Source organism: Odocoileus virginianus, chromosome 19 (genome assembly GCF_023699985.2).
Source record: "Odocoileus virginianus isolate 20LAN1187 ecotype Illinois chromosome 19, Ovbor_1.2, whole genome shotgun sequence".
Lineage (NCBI taxonomy): Eukaryota > Metazoa > Chordata > Mammalia > Artiodactyla > Cervidae > Odocoileus > Odocoileus virginianus.
The window spans coordinates 44,746,731-44,762,641 of NC_069692.1; the positions used below are offsets into that span (position 1 = coordinate 44,746,731).

The 15,911-nt window shown below is 40.5% G+C and overlaps 1 pseudogene; it reads left to right on the forward strand.

Annotated features, from left to right (window-relative positions):
- The first annotated feature begins 824 nt into the window (after nucleotides 1-824).
- LOC110128370 (large ribosomal subunit protein uL16-like) lies at nucleotides 825-2,825 on the forward strand (annotated as a pseudogene).
- The last annotated feature ends 13,086 nt before the right edge of the window (nucleotides 2,826-15,911 follow it).

Sequence of the window (15,911 nt, forward strand, 5' to 3'; positions counted from 1 at the left end):
AACAATAATAATAATAGCGTCAGTTTGAGTGTTCAGTATTCTCTTCATACGCTGGACCAGATCAGTCCCACCAGATGCTGACCGTCTGTCACACCCTTACAAAAATGTTCATTTACTCTGACTCCTCTCTCCACACCCTCACTCTCTCGACCACACCCTCTGTAATCAGGGCTCCTCAGATCAGTCTTCCTTTCTCTTGGTAGTGGAGTGAAGTCTGGATGTATCTGTCACCAACGTTGAGTTGACTGATTTGTTCTGCTTTCCCTTAGCTCACATGCACCCCCATCCCCGACTTTCCATACAGAAATAACCACCCTTCAAAACTCCTATCACTTCACTTTATTATTTACTGCATTTGATTTGAAATCCCTTATCTTGCCTTTTATTACAGTCTATGCTCATGAGCCTATAAGCCCTTTGAGGGTAGAGATTGTGTCTTATATCCAGGCTCCCTTCTGTATTATTCCTTGACATATTTCAGGGTAAAAATGAGTAGTCAATAAATGCCTGTTGAACTAAATTCAATTTAATTTATTTTGGGCAGTCATAGATAATGTATTTATACTTATCCTCATATTATCAAAAATATCCTAGACTTTACAGAGTGAGTAATGGTCCTCTCTAAGCTGTTTCAGTTGTGTCCAGCTCTTTGCAGCCCTAGGGACTGTAGCCCACCAGGCTTCTCTGGCCATTCTCTAGGCAAGGATAGGATTATCTAGGCATTTAGATATGACCTAAGCAAAATCCCTTATGATTATACAGTGGAAATGACAAATAGATTCAAGGGATTAGATCTGATAGGCAGAGTCCCTGAAGAACTTTGGATGGGGGTTCATGGCATTGTACCAGAGGCAGTGATCACAACCATTCCCAAGAAAAAGAAAGGCAAAAAGGCAAAATGATTGTCTGAGAAGGCCTTACAAATAGCTGAGAGAAGAGAAGTGAAAGGCAAAGGAGGAAAGGAAAGATATACCCATGTGAATGCAGAGTTCCAAAGAATAGCAAGGAGAGATTAAAAAAAAAAAAGCCTTCCTCAGTGATCAATGCAAAGAAATAGAGGAAAATAATAGAACAGGAAAGACTAGAGGTCTCTTCAAGAAAATTAGAAATACCAAGGGAACATTTCATGTAAAGATGGGTATAATAAAGGACAGAAATGGTAGGGACCTAACAGAAGCAGAAAATATTAAGAAGAGGTGGCAAGAATACACAGAAGAACTATGCAAAAAAAAGATCTTCATGACCCAGATAACCACACTGTGATGGTGTGATCATTCACCTAGAGCCAGACATCCTGGAATGTGAAGTCAAGTGGGCCTTAGGAAGCATCACTGTGAACAAAGCTAGTGGAGGTGACAGAATTCCAGTTGAGCTATGTCAAATCCTAAAAAATGATGCTGTGAAAGTGCTACATTCAATATGCCAGCAAACTGGCATACTGGAAAACTCAGCAGTGGCCACAGGACTGGAAAAGTTCAGTTTTCATTCCAGCCCCAAAGAAAGGCACTACCAAAGAATGTTTAAACTACTGCATATTTGTACTCATCTCACACACTAGCTAAAGTAATGCTCAAAATTCTCCAAGCCAGGCTTCAACAGTATATGAACTGTGAACTTCCAGATGTTCAAGCCAGATTTAGAAAAGGCAGAGGAACCAGAGAGCAAATTGCCAACATCTGTTGGATCATTGAAAAAGCAAGAGAGATCCAGAAAAACATATACCTCTGCTTTATTGACTATGCCAAAGCCTTTGGCTGTGTGGATCACAACAAAATGTGGAAAGTTCTTCAAGAGATGGAAATACCAGATCACCTGACCTGCCTCTTGAGAAATGTTTATGCAGGTCAAGAAGAAACAGAACTGGACATGGAACAAGACACTGGTTCTAAATAGGGAAAGGAGTACGTCAAGGCTGTATATTGTCACCCTGTTTATTTAACTTATATGCAGAGAACATCATGAAAAATGCTGGGCTGGATGAGTACCATTAGCTGGAGTCAAGACTGCCAGGAGAAACATCAATAATCTCAGATACGGAGATGACACCACCCTTATGGCAGAAAGTGAAGAAGCGCTTTTTCCCTTCGGCAAGCCACTGAAGATTCTGGTGTTGCCACGGGCCGCCGCCCCGCCTTGTGTGACCGGTATTGTAAGAACAAGCCAGACCCAAAGTCCCGCCTCTGCCGAGGTGTCCCTGATGCTAAGATCTGCATCTTCGACTTGGGGCGTAAGAAGGCCAAAGTGGATGAGTTCCCATTCTTTGGCCACATGGTGTCAGATGAGTATAGCAGCTCACCTCTGAAGCCCTGGCGGCTGCCCGTATTTGTGCCAACAAATACATGGTGAAAAGCTGTGGCAAAGATGGTTTTCCCATCCGAGTGCGGCTCCACCCCTTCCATGTCATCCGCGTCAACAGGAGGCTGTCTTGCGCTGGAGCTGATAGACTCCAGACAGGTATGCGAGGTGCCTTTGGAAAGCCCCAGGGCACAGTGGCCAGGATCCACATTGGCCAGGTCATAATGTCCATCCTCACCAAGCTGCAGAACAAGGAGCATGTGATTGAAACCCTCCGCCGAGCCAAGTTCAAGTTCCCTGGCCACCAGAAGATCCACATCTCCAAGAAGTGGGGATTTACCAAGTTCAACGCGGATGAATTTGAAAACATGGTGGCAGAAAAGCGACTCATCCCGGATGGCTGTGGGGTCAAATACATCCCTAATCGTGGTCCCCTGGACAAATGGCGGGCTCTGCACTCATGAGCATCAGCGCTGTCCCCTTCTTAATCATGCTCACCAATAAATGCTATTTCCTGTCAAGATCAAACAAAATAAAAATAAAGTGAAGAAGAGCTAAAGAGTCTCTTGGTTAAAGAGGACAGTGAAAAAGTTAGCTTAAAACTCAATATGCAGAAAACTAAGATCATGGCATCCAGTCCCATCACTTCATGCCAAATAGATGGGGAAACAGTGACAGACTTTATTTGGGGGGGCTCCAAAATCACTGCAGATGGTGACTGCAGCCATGAAATTATAAGACACTTGCTCCTTGGAAGAAAAGTTATGACCAACCTAGGCAGCATATTAAAAAGCAGAGACATTACTTCCCCAACAAAGGTCCATCTAGTCAAGGCTATGGTTTTTCCAGTGGTCATGTGTGGATGTGAGAGTTGGACTGTGAGGAAAGCTGAGCACCGAAGGATTGATGCTTTTGAGCTGTGGTGTTGGAGAAGACTCTTGAGTCCCTTGGACTGCAAGAAGATCCAACCAGTCCATCCTAAAGGAGATCAGTCCTGGGTGTTCATTGGAAAGACAGATGCTGAAACTGAAGCTCCAATACTTTGGCCACCTGATTCGAAGTACTGACTCATTTGAAGACCCTGATGCTGGGAAAGACTGAAGGCAGGAGGAGAAGGGGACGACAGAGGACGAGATGGTTGGATGGCATCACCAACTCGATGGATGTGAGTTTGAGCAAGCTCTGGAAGTTGGTGAAGGACAGGGAGGCCTGGTGTGCTGCAGTCCATGGAGTCGCAAAGAGTTGGACATGACAGAGCGACTGAATTGAACTGAACTGAACTGAGGTAAGAATAATGGAGTGGGTTGCCATGCTCTTCTCCAGATGGTAAAGAATCTGCCTGCAATGCGGAAGACCTCGGCTCGATCACTGGGTTGAGAAGATCCCCTCGAAGAGGGTGTGGCAACCCATTCCAGTATACTTGCCTGGAGAATCCCCGTGGACAGAGGAGCCTGGCGGGCTACAGTCCATGGGGTGGCAAAGAGTCAGGCACAACTGAGCGACTTAGCACAGCACACCTCCAGGAGCCTATTTACAGCTGCCTTTCAAATATTTGGGGGGAATCTGTGTTTCATCAACCAAATTATCTATAATCAAAAGTTATGGCAAGTAGAATCAAAAGATGGTAAGATAATTGTTCAGCTGTTACACTGTATCAGATGAACTGCAAAAAGAGGCTCTAGCGTTCTCTTTCACAAACAAACTGTGCTTTAGATCTAATTTAATTTTGTCTTTGCTCTTACATTTTGTCACAATATTGGTCTTTTTTAAATCATCTGCTCAAGAGATTCTAAATTTCCAGTCCAATTTTTTTTAACTTAATCAAATCTTTTCTCAATTTCTTCACCATGAGTTTACTCACTGTCCTCTAGTGCAGTGCTTAATATGGGACCTCACCACCTTCCTAGAATTCTAAAGAGAAAAATAAATGTAAGAAGATTACCTCTGACTCCAGATAGGGTTTATTCTTCAGTGTCTGAATTATCTTACAGGAGAACCTCTGAAACTTCAGTGTGCATCAATTCACTTGAAAATTTTGACTTAAATGCAAATTCTCAGGCCACACCTCTAGAATGTCTGATTAAGTAGACTGAAGTTGGGCTCTAGAAATCTGCATTTCTAACCATCACTTCGGGATCCTTCAAATAATATGATTCCAGACCTAGAGTTACCGAATTTCTACCTTCCTCTCCTTCCCTCTGACTCATGGCCATTGTATCTATTTTGTAAAAAAGAAAGAAAAAAAAGGCTAAATAACCTCTTTCCTGCCCCACCCACCAGTGGGCACAAATCTGTTTTCAAAAAAGTTATAGCCAACTCCTCAAAATTTGCTCTAATCATCCTATTATTCAAAGCCTTTGTTTTGTGAATCGTTTAACTCCTAAGCTCCTAGTTCAATGAGAAGCTTGTGGGAGGGGTGTTTTTAATAAGTATGCATTTTTCAACCTCTTCCTCATGCATCCCCAGAAAAACTCCCTGTTAAGGAGAAGAACATGATTACTTCTTAACAGCCCTATGAGAAGTGGTGAGAAGGGGTAGGAGAAGAGTTCAAAAATTTCCCTATATTTATCAGTCTTATTAAAGTGCATCTTTTTATATACACAAGGGTAAGTGGACAGGGAAGAAAGACTTAAATTTGATTTGTAAATTCCAAATATCCATGGTTCTGAGACTTCCTATACTTGCTAATTAGGTGCCATTAATTTTAAAATTATAAATATAATTTGTGTTTGCATAAAATTTTCAAACAGCAAATAAAGATATAAAATAAAAAATAAACATCTTCCTCCATTTCTGACCTCCAAGATCAAGTCCCACCCTGTTACTTGGCTCAGCAATGGTTTACTTAGTCTTCAAATTTTATTTTCACTGGTGATCCAGTGGTTAGAACTCCACGCTCTCACTGCTAGGAACTGAGGTTCAATCCCTGGTTGGGGAACTAAGATCCTGCAAGCCATGCAGTGGTCAAAAAAAAAAAGAATTTTCTTCTGTATATATAAGCAATGTATGCTTATTACCACTCTTATTTTTTTAACAAATCTATTCATGCCACTTAGTTGGATGGTTTCCTATTTTGCTTCTTTCTCTCAATAATTTATTTACAAGTTTTCCATATCAGCATTCCTTTTAATGGGCATATGATAGTCCATGGTATAAATGAAGATAATTTAATTTATCATTTCTCTGATGGGCAATTAGGTTATTTTTCTTTTTTTAATAAAAATGCTGCAGAGACCTTCCTTGTGCATATATTTGATTATTTGAATAGGTAAATATGAATGGGATAAGTTCCCCAATGAAGAATTGTTAAATGAAAATAATTTGTGATTTTAATTTAGTCAGATGTTGCTAAATTGTGCTTCCAAAAGGTTGGACCAGCTACAGTCCCATCACCACTTTAGAAAGGTGTTGAAAAGAACCCATTTTCAAGGAATCCTTCATAGAACTATGTTTTGTCAAGCTTTTAAAACAATCTCATCATTTAAAAATAGTACCATATTTTGATGAGCATTTCTTAAATGTTGGGTCAAATCGAGCAGCCTTTTTTAAGTTGAAGTAGAGTCAATTGACAAAATTGTGTTAGTTTCAGTGGTGCAGCACAGGCATTCTGTATTTTTTCACATTATATTCCGTTATAGGCTGTAACAGGATTTGGGGCATGCTTCCCTGGGTCATACGGTAAATCCTTGTCACCTGTTTGCTCTACTCGTGGTGGTTTGCACATGTTCACGTTGTGCCTCTCAGCTGTTCTCCCCACCTTTGGAGACCAGTAGTCTGTGAGTCTGTTTCTGGTTTGTATACACATTCATTTGTATTATTTTTTAGATTCCGCATATAAGGGATAGCATACAGTATTTGTCTTTCTCTGTCTGACTTACTTTACTGAGTATAATCATCTCTAGGCCCATCCATGTTGCTGCAAATGGCAATACTTCATTCTTTCTATGGCTGAGTAGCATTCCGTTGTGTGTGCACCTGTGTATGTGTGTGCATTCACACCACATCTTAAGCCAGTCGTCTGTTAATCAGCATTTGGGTTGCTCTGTGTCTTGGCTATGGTAGACAGTGTGCTGCTGTGAACATAGGGATATGTGTATCTTTTCAAATTAGAGTTTTCTCCTTTTCAAGATGTATGTGCAGGAATGGAATTGTTGGATCATATGATAGTTCTACTTTAAGTTTTTTGAAGGAAGTTCCATTGTTTTCCATAGTGGCTGTACCAATTTACATCCCCACCAAAGTGTAGGAGGATTCCCTTTTCCCAACACCTTCTCCAGTATGTTATTTGTGGACTTTTTGAAGATGACTGTTCTGCTAAGTGTGAGGTGATACCTCACTGTGGTTTTGATTTGCCTTCTCTGATAATTGGTGACACTGAGCCTCTTTTCGCGTGCCCTTCACTTTTGGGCAAAAGTTTCCATTGCATTATGAGGTCTTGGAGCTCCCATTCAAGTCTATATCTTTCTCTGTAGACTAAATAAATTATAAATTTAACGTCACTCTTAATATTGGTATTGCTTTTGGCAAACTCACAATAGAAAATTTTGGATCTTTCTACATTTATTGAAAGGGTCTATGGATGTCACACTCTGTAAGGATGATGAGAAAATGTAAAGAGAAGAAGACACTATTCATACCCTAATGATCTTATTTTCTGGGATATTAACTGGCTTTGGAACATCTTACCCTGAATGGATTTGCTCTGAGAGCTGCCGGGCATACACAGGGCGGGCCCTGGCCCCTCGGACTGTTTGAGGCGATCTGCCCTGCTGCTGTACCTGATTGGATTGTAATGACTCTTTGACCCAGAAATTTGCAGTTTGAATGCAGAGTCATTTGATCTGTGTGTGAAGTGAGTGGATGGAAATAGTGAAGCATACACCTGTGCGGTGAGTTGCTGCAGGTAGAAGAGGCAAAGAAAGCCAACTTGCTGGGCAGGAAATGAAGCTGATTTGTAGAAAGAAGCGGAGCCTGTGGGGTCCCGAAAAACCAGTGACCAAGGGGGTGCTTTCCGTGAGGCCTGACATCCTTGTGGTCCCTGACTCCCATGGGTGAGTTAATAATATCTCTTTTTACTTAATTTCACTGTGAAAAGTATATAAAGCAGTTGTAATTAACACAATGTTGACTCAGATAGGAGAAATGAAATAAACAGCCGTGAGACAAAGGAGAAACTAAGAAACATATTAGGTAAGTGAAATGTGTAGTGAACAGTTCAGCACGCATGACTGAAGGTCCAGTAGGTGGGATCCAGCGCTGGAAGGGTAGATTAGAGCTGTGACTATCACAGCACCACTGGCAGTTCTTTGTCTGGCCACACCTCACAGCTTGCAGAATCTTACTTCTCTGACCAGGGATCCAACCTCCGCTGGCAGTGACAGCACACAGTCCTAACCACTGGACTGCCAGTCTATTGACAATTTTGAGCAGCAAAGTGACATGATAATAATAACTTACCATCTACTGAGTGCTGTTAGTAATAAAATGCCAGGCAAGCATTCCTGGAGTGAGTTTCCATTTTCTTCTCCAGGGGATCTTCCCAATCCAGGGATCAAAGCTGTTTCTGGCATCTTTTGCATTGTTAGGTGGATTCTTTATCACTGCACCACCTGGGAAGGCCAAAAATGCCAGGGAAAATCATCTTATGTGCATATGTTCATGTAATTTCAACTATAATGACAGCTTATAGAAATTATTATCCACAATACAAATAAGAACTAGTGAACTGAAGATAAAGTGGCTTAACTAATTCTCCACTCTTAGCTTACTCCAGATTTGGGGGCTCAAGTCTGATGTTGTTTAGTCACTAAGTCTTGTCTGACCCTTTTGCAGCCCCTTGGACTGTAGCCTGCCAAGCTTCTCTGTCCATGGGAACTTCCCAGGCAAGAACACTGGAGCAGGTTGCCACGGACTTCCAGGACATCTTCCTGACCCAGGGATCGAGCCCACGTCTTCCATTCGTCTCCTGCATTGCATCAGGTTCTTTACCATGGAGCCTCCTTGCATTGCCTTAAAATCGGAGCTGTCCTTTACAAGAGCAGCTCTAGTTGGAAATCCTTAGGACCAAATAAAAGAGACAGAAGGCAAAGAGGCTAATTAGGAAACTTCTTCCTGGGAGAGGTTTATGAGAGCTGCTGGGACACGACATTGGGAAGGGAGAAGAGAAGTGATGGAAAGATTTCACAGGCAAGTCTGAACAACTGGGGGACAGACAGGAGAGGGGAAGCAGAAGGTCAAAGCTGAACTCAAGGTTTGGAAGCCAAAACTTGGAAGGGCAGTAATACCCTGAACAGAAATAAGAAAGCAAGAGAAAGCTTAAGGTGGGTGAGAGCAAGTGTGGGAGGGGATCTTGACGGGTTCATTTTGGGACGGAGATGCCAGCACAACACCTAGGTGATGCTGTCTATCAGGCAGATGGATGCACGAAGGGAAAAGTTCAGTTTGGAGATATTGATTTGGGAGTCAGGTTTATAAAAATTAAAATAAAAATTAAAGCCATGAAAATTGATGGGATGGCCAAAGTAGAGGATACAATGAGAAGGCTGATGGCCAAACCTTAGGAAAATATTTAGTGGCCTGAAGGGGGTTTCTAAAGAGATCAAAGATCCAATATAATAGAAGCATGTTGAGTCACTGGAAGCAAAACAAAACAGCAACAAAAAAATAGTAATCACTCAACATGGAGAGCAACTAAGACACAAGTTCAGGTTTTGAGGCTCTGAGAAGGTATGCCCCCACCCCAAATAGAAACTTAACACTGGCAAGTGTATCAAAGGAAGTTACTTTCCAAAACAATTGTACCAAAAAATAGCTTTATGAGTTCAGAGGCAGAAATGGAGGGCTCAGGCTTCAACTCACGAAGATCATCACTGCAGATACTCTGGACATCCTGCATGACGCACTACAAGGCACACGGGCGCAGTCATCTTTAACACAAGTGGGGACTTTACGTGTACTGTGCTTTAAAGGGGAAGTGTCTGGACCAACGGAAAATTCTCAGTGCAAAAACTTCATACAGGATAGTAATGGAGATCGGTTACCCTTTAAAAAGTAACCTTTTGAGTCCCATATACATATAGCTTGAGTAAATGAAAAATACAAAATACTCCAACATCTTGTTTGTCATAAAGCTAGTTTTGATAGTTACAGACCTACGACCTCAAATAAATATGTACACAGTAGTTTCTAATTATTCTGTGAGGAGCGTTACATATCGATCACTTGGAAGTTAAAACCTGATGTTTTGACTTTAACCTTGAAAGTTGATGTGAAGCACATTCGATTCATTTTTTCATTCCTGCTTTTACTCGTTTGACAGGAAACCCAAGCACAGAGAACACGTAAGCTCCTCCTGGTTTCTCTTTTCGGCTTCACTCCGCTGCTGGTTGTGCCAGTCAGCACTCGGTAAAAAGGATTCTTACTTTCTAAATGATGCACCAAAGCTGAGACAGTTGAGTGCTTCTGAGTGTTTGGCTTCTCTCTATACTTGAAATGGGGCGGCGCTAGAGAAGGGGCTCCTATGGTGGAATGAAGGTAACTGCAAGACTTGGGCTTCCCGAAGCAAAGGTAAAAGAAGCTGCCTCCTTGCTTCACTGAGTATTTTATATAAAATAAGTAATTCTTGCTAGAAACCAAGCCATTTGCGACCTGTCACTAATACAAAACAGAAATAATGTACCAGAAAGCCATTCTATCAGCAGAAATATCAAATGAGAAAGAAACATTAGCTCACTCTTAATATTCCTTTACTGATGTGAGAGATTAAGTTTTCCCCTTAAGGGGATATTTTAACATCTAAGTTAATAAACAATTTCAAACATGGTCTATTCATGAAACTTTTTACTAATATTACACAGCATAACAATTGCTTAAAATTGAGTCTCATTTAATTGAATAAACAAAATAAGAAATGAAAGAGGAGAAATAAAAACCAATACTACAAAATATAAAAAATCATAAGAGGAACAGTCATATGCCAATAAATTTGACAGCCTATAGGAAACGGGCAAATTTCTAGAAAGATGCAGCTTGCCAAGACTGAGTCAAGAAGAAACAGACAATAATATCACTTACATGTGGAATCTATTTTTTTAATGATACAAATGAAATCATTAAAAAGCAGAAACAGACTCACAGATTTTGAAAACAAGCTTATAGTTACCAAAGGGGATGTGGGGAGAAGGATAAATTAGGAGCTTGGAATGAACACACACATATTACTACACATAAAACAGATAATTGACAAGGACCTGCGCATAGCACAGGAAACTCTGCTCAGTATTCTGTAATAACCTAAGTGGGAAAAGAATCTGAAAAAGAATTGATACATTTATACTTATAACTGAATCATGCTGCTTATAGCTGAAACTAACATGACATTGTAAATCACCTCGACTCAAATTTTTTAAAAAAGAAGAAGAAACAGACAAATTGAACAGCGCAATCGCTAGAAGTGAAACAGAATCTATAATTTTAAAAAATCATCACACACAAAACTCCAAGGGTAGATGGCTTCATTGTGGAATTCTACCAAATATATAAAGAAGAACTTATACTATACTTCTCAAACTATTCCAAAAAATTGAAGATAATAATAGTAAGCAATAAATGCTGGAGAGGGTGTGGAGAAAAGGGACCCTCCTGCACTGTTGGTGGGACTGTAAACTGGTGTAGCTATGGAGAACTATGGAGAACATGCTTTTCATGTATGATGGAAACTCCATACATATATATTGAGCTTCCCCTGGGGCTCAGCTGGTAAAGAATCCGCCTGCAATGTGGGAGACCTGGGTTCGATTCCTGGGTTAGGAAGATCCAGTGTAGAAGGGAACAGCTCCGCACTCCAGTATTCTGGCCTAGATATTCCATGGACTGTAGAGTCCATGGGGTCAGACACGACTGATCAACTTTCGCTTCCCATACATACATATCATATGTGTGTAGCTATATCTATTCATATACACATAGTCATGTATAGGGAACACTACTCAGCCATTAGAAAGACTTCGCAGCAACATGGAAGGACCTAGAGATTAACGTGCTAAGTGAAGTGTCAGAAACAAATATCACATGATATCACATAAATGTGGAGTCTGAAAAAATTATACAAATGAATATGAATAATTCATTTCAGTCACTCAGTCACATCTGACTCTTTCGCAACCCCATGGACTGCAGTACGCCAGGTCTCCCTGTCCATCACCAACTCCCAGAGCCTACCCAAACTCATGTCCATTGAGTCAGTGCTACCACCTACCATCTCATCCTCTGTTGTCCCCTTCTCCTCCCCCCTTCAATTATTCCCAGCATCAGGGTTTTTTCAAATGAGTCAGTTCTTCAAATCAGGTGGCCAAACTATTGGAGTTTCAGCTTCAGCATCAGTCCTTCCAATGAACACCCAGGACTGATCTCTTTTAGGATGGACTGGTTGGATCTCCTTGCAGTCCAAGGGATTCTCAAGAGTCTTCTCCAGCACCACAGTTCAAAAGCATCAATTCTTCGGCGCTCAGCTTTCCAACTCTCTTATCCACACACGCCTACTGGAAAACTCATAGCTTTGACTAGACGGACCTTTGTTGGTAAAGTAATGTCTCTGCTTTTTAATATGCTGTCTAGGTTGGTCATAACATATGGAGGTCAGAATGATCCACTGTGAGAAAGACTTGATTAATCATTGCTGGCTTTGAAGATGAAAGGGAGCAACAGCCTCTAGAAACTGGAAAAGGCAAGGAAATGGATTCTCCTCTAGAGCCTCTAGAAGGAACGTAGCCCTGCCAAAACCTTGACTTTAACAGTGAGACTCCTTTAGGCCTTCTGACCTCCTGAACTGTGAGTTAACAGATCTGTATTGTTCTAAGCTACTTAGTCTGCAGTCATTAATTACAGTCGTCACGGGACACCAACACAGTGCCAATGTTCTAAAAAGATGGAAGATAGTCTTTAAACTGGTTAATTTTAGTATAGAATCAACAACTTGAAACTTGTAAAACAGATACCTAAGACAAAATGGGCTTCCCATGTTGCTCAGTGGTGAAAGAATTCACCTACCAACGCAGGAGTTGCAGGAGATCCTTGATCGACCCTTGGGTCTGGAAGATCCCCTGGAGAAGGAAATGGCCACCCACTCCAGTATTCTTGCCTGGAGAACCCCACGGAGAGAGGAGCCTGGAAATGTTAGAAAACATAACAGTGATTTGGCTTAGAAAACAATTTATCAAAACCAATTGCTAAGTGGTACTGCTGGTTGTAAAGGATGTTAATACCAGATTCTTGATGCAGAGGATATTTTCACATTGTTCAGCAGCATTACACTCAGAAGCTAAATAAGCCTTTCAATCAGAGTATTTGTATTTTGTTTCCGTTTATTAAAATAAAGCTTACTAAAAGGAGGCATATGCCCAGTAGAGTGTGTTGAATTCAATCAACATAGCTGGATTTGGAATTTTAATTTCACTAGCAGCATGAGAAGGTTCACCTATAACCAGCTCTCTGGGGAAGATTGTCTTCTTGTGTAATCTGATTTCCATAGTTACATAGAATGAGAACCCGGCTCCTTGAAAACAAGGTATTGATCTGCTAAGAATTTACCTTATTCTTATTCATAAAGCTGTTTTCAGTTGCAAGCATTTAAGGCTCTGAAAAATCACCCTATTCTAAAGGAATATTAACTAAAGCTTGGAGTGACAGTTGTTGCCCTAATTTTTCTTCTCCTATTTAATAGATTACCATGCATTCGAGTTGTAACATATTCTGCAAAAGTAATGTTAGCCTTTGAGAAGCTGAGAAGTCTCTGAACCGACCAGTTGTTCAGTCACTCAGTCGTGTCCAACTCTTCGCAACCCGAGGGACTGCAGCATGCCAGGCTTCCCTGTCCTTCACCATCTCCTGGAGTTTGTTCAAACTCAAGTCCATTGAGTTGGTGACGCCATCCATCCTCTATCATCCGTTTCTCCTCTGCCTTCAATCTTTCCCAGCATCAGGGTCTTTTCTAATGAGTTCCTGAATTTTCAGGAGCTGAAAGTATTCTTCTTTTTATTGGAATACAGTTGCTTTACATGTTGTGTTAGTTCCTGGAGTGCAGTGAAGCGAGTCAGCTGTGTGTATACGGATTTCCCTTCCCTGCTTGGCCTCCCTCCCACCCCCTTCCTCCCACCCACCTAGGTCATCACAGAGCTCCACGCTGAGATTCTCGTGCCTTGTAGCAGGTTCCCGCTAGCTGTCTACTTTACACCTGGGAGTATACAAATTTTAAATGGGCCTTATCCTATTTTGGTTTATTGGACATTTTCAACAAAACATCCCTGACTTTAATTTATAAATCAAATGGTGGGAGAAAAGGGAGTGACAGCCCTCTGAGAACTTTTTTGGGGAGGATGGATTGATTACAGAAGGGTTTGTAAGCCCAGAGATTTTATGGTTAGTCTTACAAAATTCCCAGTTTCTTGCAGAGACTTATTTCTAATTACTAAACTTTATTCTCCACAAAGTGTTTACACCTTCCCACCTTTCCTTTCCTTTCCTTTTAACTATCAAGACATTCCCCAAGAAGTTTCCTTTATAACCATACACATGCCTATACAGACAACACAGACATTTCAAACAATACTGAGCTCCATTTGGCGAGGATAATGTGTGAAAATAATGGCGGTGAGTTTCTTGCAGTGGAAGAATGTGCTCCTAGCACTGTTGATGCTGTGCTGTGTTAATATAAGTGAGAATTATTCTTTGGTAAACATTCAGCCATGAATTCTTCCTGGCAGGTGGGAAAAACCAGCAAGTGGGTTCCAGAACCCAAAGAAATACTGCAGGTTGGACTGTGCTGGGCTGCGATAAAGGAAGAAGTAACCAAAGGACGGAGGATTCCACAAGGAGACCAAGGCATGAAGAGTTCGAGGTCCCGGCCTGACAGCTCATTTCTGTCATCTCTGCATCGTTACATCTGGAGTTGTTTGGTTTTCAGTTCCAGGACCTCTCATTGCTAGCTACACTCTTCTCTATAGGTCCATCTGTACCCGTATTTTCAGCTTTCCTTAGTGTTAGCTATGTGTTTTCCCTTCTACTCCTAATAGTAATTAGTGCCACACTCTAATTCTAAAGTTCTGCCATCATTTTAATAATTTGATCTTTAAGTTTTTGGCTTGGCCCATCTTAGTTTCTTGGCTTAGGGGTAGACAGTATAATCAAACAACCAAAGTATATTTGGTTAACAGTATAACCAAAATAACCAAATGTTATTTTAAGCAGCTTTTCCTCAAAAATATGAGTTTGGTTTTGCCTTCCTGGAAAGCACTCTATCTCCGATCTCCTTTTAAGTAAAGGTTTTCTATGTAAAAACTATATAAAGCCAAAGTAGTCTGAAAATATCCTTCTCTACCATATTACCAAAGCAGAATGAGAGTGGAAGAAAAGGATTCCAAATTTTCATGTTCCAGCTATGTGCAGTAAATTATTTTTTTCTGAATTACATTTCCTTAAATCTTTTGTCAATTATTATTGAGAATTGCATCATTTTCTCAGTAAAATAAACCAGAACCTGTAAAAGAGGTTTCACAAAATACAACAGCAAGGATGAAATCCAACTCAATTTTAATAAGTGCTGTGTTAGGTCCTTGGGGTTTTTGATTGATGATAAACCTATGTATAGTACTTGTTAAATGTTTATTGATTTCAGCCTCCTGGTAAAAATCATTGCCTAGTGGAAAAACAATAGCGGAGAAATAAAATGAAAAGCAATACAGTATTTATTTTTTAAAAGATTAATGGGAATACAATGAATGTAATAAATTCCTCTTATAACAGAGTTGAGTAGCAGAACTAAGAATGTAGAAAATATTGGGACAATGTAATATTAACCATTTCTTAATAAAAAGCTTTATAACACATATATCTTCAGCAGCTAAATTTATTTTCCTGTAGCTCTTTGTATATAATTTTCAGTCATACAACCCTTTGCATTAATTTGCAATTAATTCAAAGTATTATGGTGATATAGAATTTAGCAAGAAAGTATTAACTTCTTCCTCTAAATCTCTCCTGAAATCAACACCTTGCAAATACATTCTTTGTTCGGGATGCACAGACTCCATTGTTCAGCACCAAGATAACAGCTCCACACAGTTATTCTCTGACTTGATTAGGGCCAAAATGTCACCTTTGCTGAAAGCAAACCACTGCTTTTCACAGCAATCAAATGATCAACATTGCACTTTACAGATATAAATTGTTAATGGATTTCTGTAGGAAAAAAAATGTCATTGATAGGGTAAGCTGTTGTGTAAGCCAAGAATTGGAGAAACCTGCAGGAATCTAGGACAAACATAATTTTATGATTCATTTAAAAGTAATTATTTAAATTGATCACTAAATCCTATTTCTCAAATATGTTCTTTTTAATAAGTCCTTCAATAATTATTAAACTGCCTTTGGTACTGAATCAAATTGCCATAGTCTGCACCAAATGAGGTTTTAAAACACTCAGTAATTACGGATGGGACCCCCCCCCCACCACCCCCCGTGTCCTTAACCCTTTCCCAGTTGTACTGTGGGATGGATGTGAGGCTGCCAATGCCCCCAAATGTCCCAGGGATGATGGAACCAGAGGAACAAGGTAGCAGTTT